This window comes from Lithobates pipiens, unplaced genomic scaffold, assembly GCF_037356315.1.
Source record: "Lithobates pipiens isolate NorthernLeopardFrog02 unplaced genomic scaffold, aLitPip1_a1.2 Scaffold_18, whole genome shotgun sequence".
Classification (NCBI taxonomy): Eukaryota; Metazoa; Chordata; class Amphibia; order Anura; family Ranidae; genus Lithobates; species Lithobates pipiens.
The window spans coordinates 541648883-541661402 of NW_027507758.1; the positions used below are offsets into that span (position 1 = coordinate 541648883).

Here is a 12520-nt window from a genome sequence, read left to right on the forward strand (position 1 = left end):
GGATCGCTCCTGAAGCGAAACGGACCGCCGCAGCCAGTGGGAGGGGGTCCGATCGGACCCCCCACACGCTGTAAGGCAGGCATGTACGGGTATGTGCTTGTGCCCATACATGCCATTCTTCCGACGTATAATTACATGCGGTGGTCCTAAAGTGGTTAATTATCTGCGTCTTGTAGAACGACTCCTATTGTAAATGAAAATATATTCTCCGCCTACAATGGCTTGCTACAGTTTCTGTGGAATATTTTTTTGACATTTTGGGAACTATGTATATGTGTTATGTAGGTAACAAGGGGTTAAACATGTATGTGGGGGTCTTTTCTTCCCATATTATAAATCTCTGCCATCTTGCTGGGTGGCATTGAGGTCATCAGTCCAGCCTGTAATAAGTAGCATGCAAGGCTTGTTCAAAAAAAAAAGGCAGTTAGTAGGTGACAGTTGGAAAAAGAGGGGGGGGGGGGACTTGGCTCGGGGTAAACATATCTAAAAATAGCTGCTTTCTCCTCTTTAAAATAAATCCTCAGACTGGTGTTTACAAGACAAAAGACAGCAATGTCTATGGCCAGCCCTATACATGTGTACATAGGTTTAGTCTACTGAAAATTTTAAAAAGGGATTGAAGACTTTTCTTTTTAGCAAATGTTTTTGAATTAAGTTATTTGTCTGTTTTTTTATTGTAACTGTGTAGCACTTTGAGGTCTTTTGATGGAAAGTGCATTATAAATAACATTTATTATTATTATTATTATTATTATTATTATATGGGGGTGCCACTGTCATCAATGGGAGGAAAAAGAATCCAATGAAAGTATTTTGTATTTATCAATATCCATGAAACTTACCAGCCCTGCGTTTTTTGTCCCACTGTGGTCCATTGGCTTTACAGCCGGCATCAAAACATCCGATAACGGATCTGAAACAGCGACGTACAAATCGCACTGCCCTCCGCATTTTGGTGGGCTTCTTGAATAGGGGATCTGCAAGCTGTATATTGATCTCTCCTTCCATAGCTGGGCTTCCTTTGGTTGGTTTCTCAATATTGTTTTGAGAAACAATCTGTTTACTTGTAATTTGTCTCATTATGAAGAATAATAAGACACGCTTTAAGTCTGAGAAATTGCAATAAAACTGAATCGAATAAATCCAAATCCAATCAAACAGCAAGAGAAAGCTGGACAGAGATGTCTTCACTGTACAGCAAACAACTCACAACTGATGCCAGAAGAGCCCAGAGCAGCCTTATATTAGAGCAGGTGATGACATCATAGAGGTCGTTTTTTTTAACTGACGATTTTTCTTAACGGCTTTTGTTGCCATGGTTACCAAAGCTTCCTATACACAGTGATGGGCTGTGGGGGATGGGCTGTGAGGGAGAGCACAGACACACCAATAGAGGACTATGATTCGGCAGTATTAATGGTAGCAATATGATGGGGCAGTTTTGATAGGGCAGTTTTGATGGTGGCAATAGGAGGAGGCAATTTTGATGGGAAAAAGAGGGGGGGGACTTGGCTCAGGGTAAACAGATCTAAAAATAGCTGCTTTCTCCTCTTTAAAATAAATTCTCAGACTGGTGTTTACAAGACAAAAGACAGCAATGTCTATGGCCAGCCCTATACATGTGTACATAGGTTTAGTCTACTGAAAATTTTAAAAAGGGATTGAAGACTTTTTCATTTTAGCAAATGTTTTTGAATTAAGTTATTTGTCTGTTTTTTTATTGTAACTGTGTAGCACTTTGAGGTCTTTTGATGGAAAGTGCATTATAAATAACATTTATTATTATTATTATTATTATTATTATTATTATATGGGGGTGCCACTGTCATCAATGGGAGGAAAAAGAACCCAATGAAAGTATTTTGTATTTATCAATATCCATGAAACTTACCAGCCCTGCGTTTTTTGTCCCAGCGTGGTCCATTGGCTTTACAGCCGGCATCAAAACATCCGATAACGGATCTGAAACAGCGACGTACAAATCGCACTGCCCTCCGCATTTTGGTGGGCTTCTTGAATAGGGGATCTGCAAGCTGTATATTGATCTCTCCTTCCATAGCTGGGCTTCCTTTGGTTGGTTTCTCAATATTGTTTTGAGAAACAATCTGTTTACTTGTAATTTGTCTCATTATGAAGAATAATAAGACACGCTTTAAGTCTGAGAAATTGCAATAAAACTGAATCGAATAAATCCAAATCCAATCAAACAGCAAGAGAAAGCTGGACAGAGATGTCTTCACTGTACAGCAAACAACTGACTTCTGATGCCAGAGGAGCCCAGAGCAGCCTTATATTAGAGCAGGTGATGACATCATAGAGGTTTTTTTTTCAACTGACGATTTTTCTTAACGGCTTTTGTTGCCATGGTTACCAACGCTTCCTATACACAGTGATGGGCTGTGGGGGAGAGCACAGACACACCAATAGAGGACTATGATGGGGCAGTATTAATGGTAGCAATATGATGGTGCAGTTTTGATGGTGGCAATAGGAGGAGGCAATTTTAATGGGGCAGTTTTTTTTATATGTATAGAGGACTGTGAAACTGGATTAAAGTTATTATTATAAAGCCCTCTATTTTAAGGCATAGTGATAGGTTGAGTGGTCAGAGTTGATATTGATTATGTATATGTCGACACACGAAAGAAAATAAAAAGAAAAAATCGTGACTAAAAAAAGTCGAAGTGAGGGTGTAGTGTATCTTCTAGAATGTCCTTGCCACATTCAATACATGGGAAGAACAAAAAGAGAACTCTGGAAGAGATTAAGAGAGCATGTTGAAAATATTAAAAAGGGTTTTGATAAATATAACCCTTGAGACACTATGCAAAGTTTCATAAAAAAGACCCCTCATCTTTATTAATTTGTGGTATTCAAAAATACAAGCCCCATTGGAGAGGTGATAATAAAATTATTAGGATTAGCCAAGCTGAATCCTGATGGATTCATGAATTATGCACTTTAACAGCTTTTGGACATAACGTTGACTTTGATCTTAATTGTTTTATTTCTAATTATTAATTCAAGATTTTTGGGCATTTTATTAATATTAATGAATTTTTTATATTTTTCTATATCCACTTATATATATATAGATAGCATTGGGGTTAGATGTACTTCACTGATGAGGGGTTTTGTCCTCTCCCCCCTCCCCCTACTGCTTTTTTTTTTTTTTTCGGTATTAATTTCCCAATTGATTGGTCCAGTCAAAACCAACGTTATGGCCAGTTATGAGATAGTTAAAATATAGCTATGGTATAGTTGTACTTTTTATCATAATATTGCTATGTATTTGAATGACTAGATGAACACAGTTAGCATTGCCTGTATAAAATGATGTAGTATGGCATTTAACCACAAGATGGCAGTGTCTGTGGAGCGATATATTTAGAATGTTATTTTACACTTATTTATGTGGAGAAAGTTATAACAATTACTTTGTAATTTTAGTAATGTTATTAGTAGATGTGGAAGTAATTTGAATATGCTTTTATTTTCAAGTTGTATCAGGAAGCTAGTAGTATTAAGGTATGGAGTGGTTGTTGTTTTGAGTTGCTATAGCCGCCCGCCCTATTTAAACTTCATCAACACCTGACTCCTTGACCCTTTGAAAAAGTCACGTGTCTGTGACGCAACGTGTCAGGGAGGAGCCAGGTGTCACGATCGTCACTTCCGGTCGCGGCTGAGACCGAAAGTTCCCTTTTTTACAAGCGCAAGATTCCGTTTTTTAATGTGAGTGGATATTTTACATTATTTTATTAAAGTTTACATTTCTACACATGAGAGTCCCCTTTCTTTCCCCCATGATCGTTGGTATTTTGGATTTTATTGTGAGGCTGAACGAATCATCTATAAGGAGCCAAATCAGCAATTTCCCCTACAAGTGTGTTGGACCCTGAGGGGTCTTGTATTGAGGTGAGAGGCTGGGGGAAACGGGGGGTGCTCTGGTGGAGCACTGAAGGTGGACTGTCTCTCTCTTTTTGTGAAGCATGTCTGCATCTGTGACAACACTGCATGACTATTAGATATACTGTCACATTTGGATATCGAGCTACTGAATAGCACTGGAACATTTGTTTGAACACTTGTATTTGCACATGGACTTTTTTATTTTTATGTTTTTCTTCTTCTTTTTTAGCCATTTTTGTATTGTGATTCAGTCACATATTGTTTGCGATATTTGCACATTTCATGTCATTTGGATGTATCACTTTTTATATATGTGATTTTGCACTTTTTAAATATTATACACTACTGTGTTTTGCACGTTTATGGATGCACAGTGTTTTTACATTTGCACATTTATGTACGTATTTATTACAGTTATTGATTTGTGTCACATAATAGGTGGTGTATTTTAAAAGGCAGCGCTACATACCTTTTTTTACATATATATATTTATATTTATTAACCACATGCCCTCTGGAATCTATGATTTACTCCCCTTCATGACCAGATCATGTTTTGCAATACGGCACTGCACTACTTATTTTAACTGACAATTGCGTGGTCATGCAACGCTGTATGCAAATAAAATGTATGTCTTTTTTTGCCACATAAATAGAGCTTTCTTTTGGTGGGATTTGATCAACTCTGCAGTTTTACATTTTTTTGCACTATATACAAAAAGAGACTAAATGAAGGAAAACAGCAGAGCTTCCTCTCATTTCAGAGCTTCCCCTTAAATCTAGAACAAGTGGACTTGCAGGGCACAGTATATTTGCCGTTAATAAATCAACCTCATTGTGTCTACAATAAAATTTCTGCCTGCTCTTATTTTTTTTTAAAGAGAAGTTCCAGCCTGTATAAATAAAAAAAAATGAAAAGTCAGGAACAGGGTTGCCATCCTCCTACAGTATTTTTTACTGACAAAACATGGAAAATTTACTGGCGGAGCACATTTTTTACTGGCATAAGAAATTACAGAACTCCTATTGAAAACTAAAACAGTGCATATTTGAACAGTATAAACATATATGAAAACACTGACAATACCTATACCAAAGTCATTTGTTTGATTTACACTTATAAAGTCAACACAGCATGAAAATATCAGCCCCTGATATATAGGCCTCTTTCACGCGACTGATACGCTCAAGTCCGCCTTTTTTCAGGTGGACCTGAACGGATGCTCCATAGAGGTCTATGGAGCGTCGGATGTCAGCGGTGACATGTCCGCTGACGTCCGACCCGCTCCGATCCGAAAAAGTCTGAGGATCGGATCGGGTGACGATGGACTCTGCGGTCCGTCCTCATCCGATCCCCTATAGGGGAGAGCGGTGCTCGGACAGGTCCGTCCCTGCACGGTGTGCAGAGACAAACCTGTCCTCTGCCTGCTCAGTGGGGATCGACAGAGCGATCCCCGCTGAGCAAGCGGATGTCCACGGGGCAGATCAGCGCGGATCCTTTCCGTGTGAAAGAGCCGTTACTGGTAGTTATAAAAAAATCACAGATTTTTACAAACTGTCAGTAAATTTACTGGCGTTTGACAACCCTAGTCAGGAGCTACAAATAGTGTAGCTCATGAATGTTAACCACTTAAGCCCCAGACCACTTTTTGCGATTCGACACTGCGTCTCTTTAACTGACAATTGTGCGGTCGTGCGACATGGCTCCCAAACAAAATTGACGTCCTTTTTTCCCCACAAATAGAGATTTCTTTTGGTGGTATTTGATCACCTCTGTGGTTTTTATTTTTTGCGCTATAAACAAAAAAAGAGCAACAATTTTGAAAAAAAAGCATTATATTTTACATTTTGTTATAATATAAAAAATATTTTTTTTCCTCAGTTTAGGCCAATATGTATTCTTCTACATATTTTTGATAAAGAAAATCACAATAAGCGTTAACTAATTGGTTTGCGCAAAAGTTATAGCGTTTACAAAATAGGGGACAGTTTTGTGGCATTTTTTTAAATAATTTTTTTTTTGTTTACTAGTAATGGCGGGGATCAGCGATTTTTATCGTGACTGTGACATTACAGCAGACACATTGGACATTTTTGACACCATTGTCATTTATACAGCAATCAGTGCTATACAAATGCACTGATTCCTGTCTAAATGACACTGACAGTGAAGGGGTTAATAGCTAGGTGGCAGTGTAGAGGTTAAGTGTGTCCTGGGGCGAGTTTCTAACTGTGGGGCGGTGTGGCTGTGTGTGACACGTCACTGATCACTCCTCCCGATCACTAGGCAGAACAGGTAGATGCTTGTTTACATTAGCATCTCCCAGTTCTTCCTTCCCGTGAGACTATCGCGGGTATCCCCGCGGTGATCGAGTCCACGGAACTTGTGATCCGACTCACAGAGGTCTCAGCCAGCATGCACGCGATGGCGGCATGCACATGATGGCGTGGCCCCAAATTTAAAGGGACGTACAGGTATGCCCATTTGCCCATCCATGCCATTCTGCCAAAGTACATCAGCATGCGCCAGTTGGGAAGTGGTTAATATAAGGATACTTACCTGTAGTGGTATCCCGTGATGTCGGCACCCCTAGCCGATTTGTCCATCAGCTTTGGGTGCAGGAGCGGCATCCTTATAAGGGAAATAGGAAGTGAAGCCCTGCGGCTTCCCAGCCTGTTTCCTACTGTGCATGTGTGAGTTGCGCTGCCCTTATTGAAAGGTCCCACTCTCTTCTAGGACTTGTGTCTCCCAGAAGACAGCAGGGGGCGTAAAATTCAGTAGATCAACGCAATCAATGTGCAGCGATCTTATCCGGGAAGAGGGAGCGGGTACCTGGTTTTGACAAAAAGTGCCAAATATGGCAGTGGGGGGGGGGGGGGGGGGCTGGTGTGAACAAGCAGAGCTTCCACTTTTGGGCTGAGCTCCACTTTAGACTTCAGTTCCAGTTTTAATTTGAGTATCGCTTAGGCTGACTTCACATTTGCGTGTCTGTTGTTTCCTGTGTTCTTTTGTCATTACCTTGGACAGGTATGTTTGTCATGCGTTGACGTGTGCTGAAACTCCCATGAAAAGCTCATGAAAAGCATCAGTGGATTCAAAACTCGGAATGTTTTCAGCCAATGCGTGTCAAGGCACTGCACAGATCTGAATTGGCAGAATCCTGGCTTGTTTACACTCGTGTTGCTCTCTGAAGAGCGATCAGTATTGGATTGATCTTTGGAGGGTGTTTAACAGGTGTTGAGGAGGCATTATGTTGCCTGTTTTACCCCCTAAAAACCCCACCACCCCATTCAGTTGATTGAGTCTCATCTGTCAGTCGCTGTTGGCCGCCATGAGCGACAGTGCGGATAAATTTGGTTGCGCCGCAGTGGAAAGCATTGTGGCCATATGTACACCCCAATCCATTGCCTTTGCAGGTAGTAACGCTGCTCAGGTGTGTGTGTTTACAGTCCCCTAAATTCAAAGTGTAAATTTGCATTGCAAGCAGGGGGAAATAGTCCCCATCAACTCAAAACAACATGTCCATCTAAAGTCTAGAACACACTACTCATTTTTTCTTTCAGGGCTGAACAAAAAAAAACTGACAGCTCCAGAGGAGCCGATGTACTAACTAAGAGATGTTAGTACAGCTATCTCCCCTACTGTGCTATTGTGTTCTGACAGGGGGGACTGCCATGTCCCTTTAATAGAAGCTGGCCGCCTTCTGTTGGCTGCAGCACACGGGCAGAGCGTCTGGCGGTTTCTAGTGGACCAAGCGATGCTGCCCACCATTCAGCCCATGTGTACGGGCATTAGACTCTTCTGTCTTACAGGGTGATGGTACATTATTATTATTATAATTATTATTATAATACATATTATTATATATATTTATATATATATATGAGATCTTGTACAATATATATAGTACATGATCTCACTGCAGAGTTGTCACGTTATAGGAAGTAGAAAAATATATGATCAATTGACAGGATCAACAGGTAACAGAAATACAATATATTGTCAAAAGTATTGTGACAGCTGCCTTTACACGCACATTAACTTGTTTTTTTTTTGTTTTGTTTTTTCAAATAGCAATTTTTATTAGTCGTCATTGATTTTCAACAAAGGTAAAAAGCGTAACGTGAACGTACATGAACAAAAGCAAAATGTACACGACGGAAGTCCATTTAAGGTAGGAGCAAAATACAACAACCATAGTCATTGATACTACCGAAAATGTTACCGCACATGAACTTTAATGGCCTCCCAGTCTAAGGCTGGATTCACACCTACGCATTTTTATGTGCTTTTTGCATTTTGCTGATTTGCACTACAGATCGTGTTCCATAGGAAACCATGTTATTTGGACTCTAGGGCAAATCTGCAAAATGCAAAAAGCACTAAAACTGTATAGGTGTGAATCCAGCCTTAGTCTGCAGGGTTCAGTATTGGGTTGGCCCACCCTTTGCAGTTATAACAGCTTCAACTCTTCTGGGAAGGCTGTCCACAAGGTTTAGGTGTGTGTCTATGGAAATGTTGGACCATTCTTCCAGAAGTGCGTTTGTGAGGTCAGGCACTGATGTTGGACGAGAAGGCCTGGAGTGCAGTCTCACCTCTAATATATCCCAAAGGTGTTCTATCGGGTTGAGGTCAGGACTCTGTGTAGTCCAGTCAAGTTCCTCCACCCCAAACTCACTCATGCATGTCTTTATGGACCTTGCTTTTTGCACTGGTCCAAATCATTTGGTAGAGGTGGGGGTTATGGTGTGGGGTTGTTTTTCAGGAGTTGGGATTGGCCTCTTAGTTCCAGTGAAGGAATCTCTTAAGGCGTGAGCATACCAAGACATTTTGGACAATTTCTGCTCCCAGCTTTGTGGGAACAGTTTGAGGATGGCCCTTTCCTGTTCCAACTTGTCTGTGCACCAGTGCACAAACTTGACTGGCCTGCACAGAGTCCTGACCTCAACCTGATAGAACACCTTTGGGATGAATTAGAGTGGAGACTGCGAGCCAGGCCTTCTCATCCAACATCAGTGCCTGACCTCACAAATGCTCTTCTGGAAAAATGGTCAAACATTCCCATAGACACACTTCTAAACCTTGTGCTCAGCCTTCCCAGAAGACTTGAAGCTGTTATAGCTGCAAAGGGTGGGCAATGCAATACTGAACCCTACGGACTAAGACTGGGATGTCATTAAATGTCATGTGTGTGTAAAGGCAGGCGCCCCAATGCCTTTACACACAGTTTATTCTGGGAACTCAGAAACAAATGCTGTTAATTCTGGAAATAGACGGCATCATGTATAGCATTTTTTATTTCAGTCATAGTTTCATTCATAGCTTTTACAAAGAAAACATTCTGACTGGGTTCTCTCTCCCTAACGAGCATACGTGTCATCACTCCATTAATTCCTATAGATGATCTGTACAGTACTCTTGGTAGCCACCAGTCACCCAGCAGAGTAGGAATCAGGGTGGATATAAATAAATGATTTTATTTTTTTATCTGATTTTTTTTTTGATTTTTTTTTATCAATTTTTTTAATAAAATGCTTTTGGGGTAAAAATCTATCTAAAGATAAATTTCTATTTAGGATGCATTAATAATTTAGTTTATTCAGCATGAAATGGAGCTTAGTTATGTAACATGAGGCTGTATATTCTGCAATATTTACATTTTTTGATAAACTCATTCAATGAATCCAAGCTCTGCAAGCTGAGATAACAGGCACTGCATTGATGTATTCACAGTAACCAGGCGATAAAACAAAATTCAGGAATATTCCTTTATCCCATTATTTTGCAAATCTATGTACACTACAAACTGTATGATTGAATAGGCTCAGATATCACTGTTTTACTAACCTGACAGCTTATTATTCTAAATAAGAAACCTTCATTTTGTTTGCAAATATTAAAGATTCTAACTACCAATAAGTCCTTACGTTTAAAGAGCACCTGTCACTTCAGATCCATCATGGCAGCACTTGTTAGCGGGCATCCACTCACCTGCTGCCACCACGTCCCTCACCTTGTTGTGTCACTGCCACATCACCAGCTGTCCCATTAAAGTGAATGGGACTGTCGGTGAGTCAACAGCGGGTCAGAGGAGGAGCCACTGCGGGACAGAGATGACAGTTGCTGTTTAACCACTTGACATCCGTGCTATAGCTGAATGACGGCCACAGTGAATTCAAATCCACCCTGGTAGGAATCATCCATAGTAATGAATAGGGCCCCTGGGTGCATGCATGGTAGGAAGAGGACCTGGATGAGACACTTTCCTTGCAAAGGCTCTGTAGTGCCAATCAGGACTTACCAATGAGGACCATGGAAGTCGGAAGAATGGAAATTTACTAGGAAGACTGCAATTAATGAGATGGTTCTAAAGTTGTCCTTTAAGCAGGAAGTCTGAGCAACAAATAGTTTTCTGTGTTCTTTCTTTTTTATGTATTCTTTATTAAGGCCCCAATCAAATCTGATTACGTAGATTCATGCAGATTTATCCTATTCAAATTCAATGGGTGTGTCTGAATATGCGCTGCACAAGTATTTATGTGCATTTTTCAAGCATTTCTCTGCCTAACAACTAGGCTCCTTCTCCTCCTCCTGAAGCTTATAATACATATAAAAAATGCTTCAAAAACGCGTATATATGCGTTAAAACATACCAAAAATTCACTGGCAAATCTCTGGCAAAAATACGCTCTGCTCAGGTGTGAATGCAGCCTTGATGTATAATTAAAGACTTTTTTTTTTTTTTTGGATAGTGTGGAGAGCAGGCATGTACCGGCCATCGGGACTACTGGGAGTTTCCCGGTGGGCCGATGGCTCAGTGGGCCACTCTGATGTAAGGGGGCTGGTGATGGGACACTCTGATGTAAGGGGCTGCTGATGGGACACTCTGATGTAAGGGGGGTGCTGATGGGACACTCTGATGTAAGGGGCTGCTGATGGGACACTCTGATGTAAGGGGGCTGCTGATGGGACACTCTGATGTAAGGGGGCTGCTGATGGGACACTCTGATGTATGGAGGTGCTGGTAATGGGAAACTCTGATGTAAGGGGGCTGGTAATGGGACACTCTGATGTAAGGGGGCTGGTAATGGGACACTCTGATGTAAGGGGGTGCTGATGGAACACTCTGATGTAAGGGGGCTGCTGATGGGACACTCTGATGTTAGGGTGTGCTGATGGGACACTCTGATGTAAGGGGGCTGGTAATGGGACACTCTGATGTAAGGGGGTGCTGATGGGACACTCTGATGTAAGGGGGTGCTGATGGGACACTCTGATGTAAGGGGGTGCTGATGGGACTCTCTGATGTAAGGGGGTGCTGATGGGACTCTCTGATGTTAGGGAGTGCTGATGGGACACTCTGATGTAAGGGGGCTGGTGATGGGACACTCTGATGTAAGGGGGCTGCTGATGGGACACTCTGATGTAAGGGGTCTGCTGATGGGACACTCTGATGTATGGAGGTGCTGTTAATGGGACACTCTGATGTAAGGGGGCTGGTAATGGGACACTCTTATGTAAGGGGGCTGGTGATGGGACTCTCTGATGTTAGGGGGTGCTGATGGGACACTCTGATGTAAGGGGGTGCTGATGGGACACTCTGATGTTAGGGAGTGCTGATGGGCCACTCTGATGTAAGGGGGCTGGTGATGGGCCACTCTGATGTAAGGGGGCTGGTGATGGGACACTCTGATGTAAGGGGGCTGCTGATGGGACACTCTGATGTAAGGGGCTGCTGATGGGACACTCTGATGTAAGGGGGCTGCTGATGGGACACTCTGATGTAAGGGGGCTGCTGATAGGACACTCTGATGTATGGAGGTGCTGGTAATGGGACACTCTGATGTAAGGGGGCTGGTAATGGGACACTCTGATGTAAGGGGGCTGGTAATGGGACACTCTGATGTAAGGGGGTGCTGATGGGACACTCTGATGTAAGGGGGCTGCTGATGGGACACTCTGATGTTAGGGTGTGCTGATGGGACACTCTGATGTAAGGGGGCTGGTAATGGGACACTCTGATGTAAGGGGGCTGGTAATGGGACACTCTGATGTAAGGGGGTGCTGATGGGACACTCTGATGTAAGGGGGTGCTGATGGGACACTCTGATGTAAGGGGGTGCTGATGGGACTCTCTGATGTAAGGGGGTGCTGATGGGACTCTCTGATGTTAGGGAGTGCTGATGGGACACTCTGATGTAAGGGGGCTGGTGATGGGACACTCTGATGTAAGGGGTGCTGATGGGACTCTCTGATGTTAGGGGGTGCTGATGGGACACTCTGATGTTAGGGTGTGCTGATGGGACACTGATGTAATGGGGCTGGTAATGGGACACTCTGATGTAAGGGGACTGGTAATGGAACACTCTGATGTAAGGGGGTGCTGATGGGACACTCTGATGTAAGTTGGTGCTGATGGGACTCTCTGATGTAAGGGGGTGCTGATGGGACTCTCTGATTTAAGGGGGTGCTGATGGGACTCTCTGATGTAAGGGGGCTGGTGATGGGACACTCTGATGTAAGGGGGTGCTGATGGGACTCTCTGATGTTAGGGAGTGCTGATGGGACACTCTTATGTAAGGGGGCTGCTGATGGGACACTCTGATGTAAG

The 12520-nt window shown here is 42.3% G+C and overlaps 1 protein-coding gene across 6 annotated transcripts in view; it reads left to right on the forward strand.

The window, feature by feature from the left end:
• Positions 1-12520, forward strand: part of LOC143988917 (b(0,+)-type amino acid transporter 1-like) — a 401901-nt gene that overhangs the window by 179025 nt on the left and 210356 nt on the right. For all 6 annotated transcript variants that reach the window (XM_077488835.1, XM_077488836.1, XM_077488837.1 and 3 more), the window contains one exon: positions 7984-8083. The gene's annotated coding sequence lies outside the window, so the exon portion shown is untranslated. The remainder of the gene's footprint in view (positions 1-7983; positions 8084-12520) is intronic.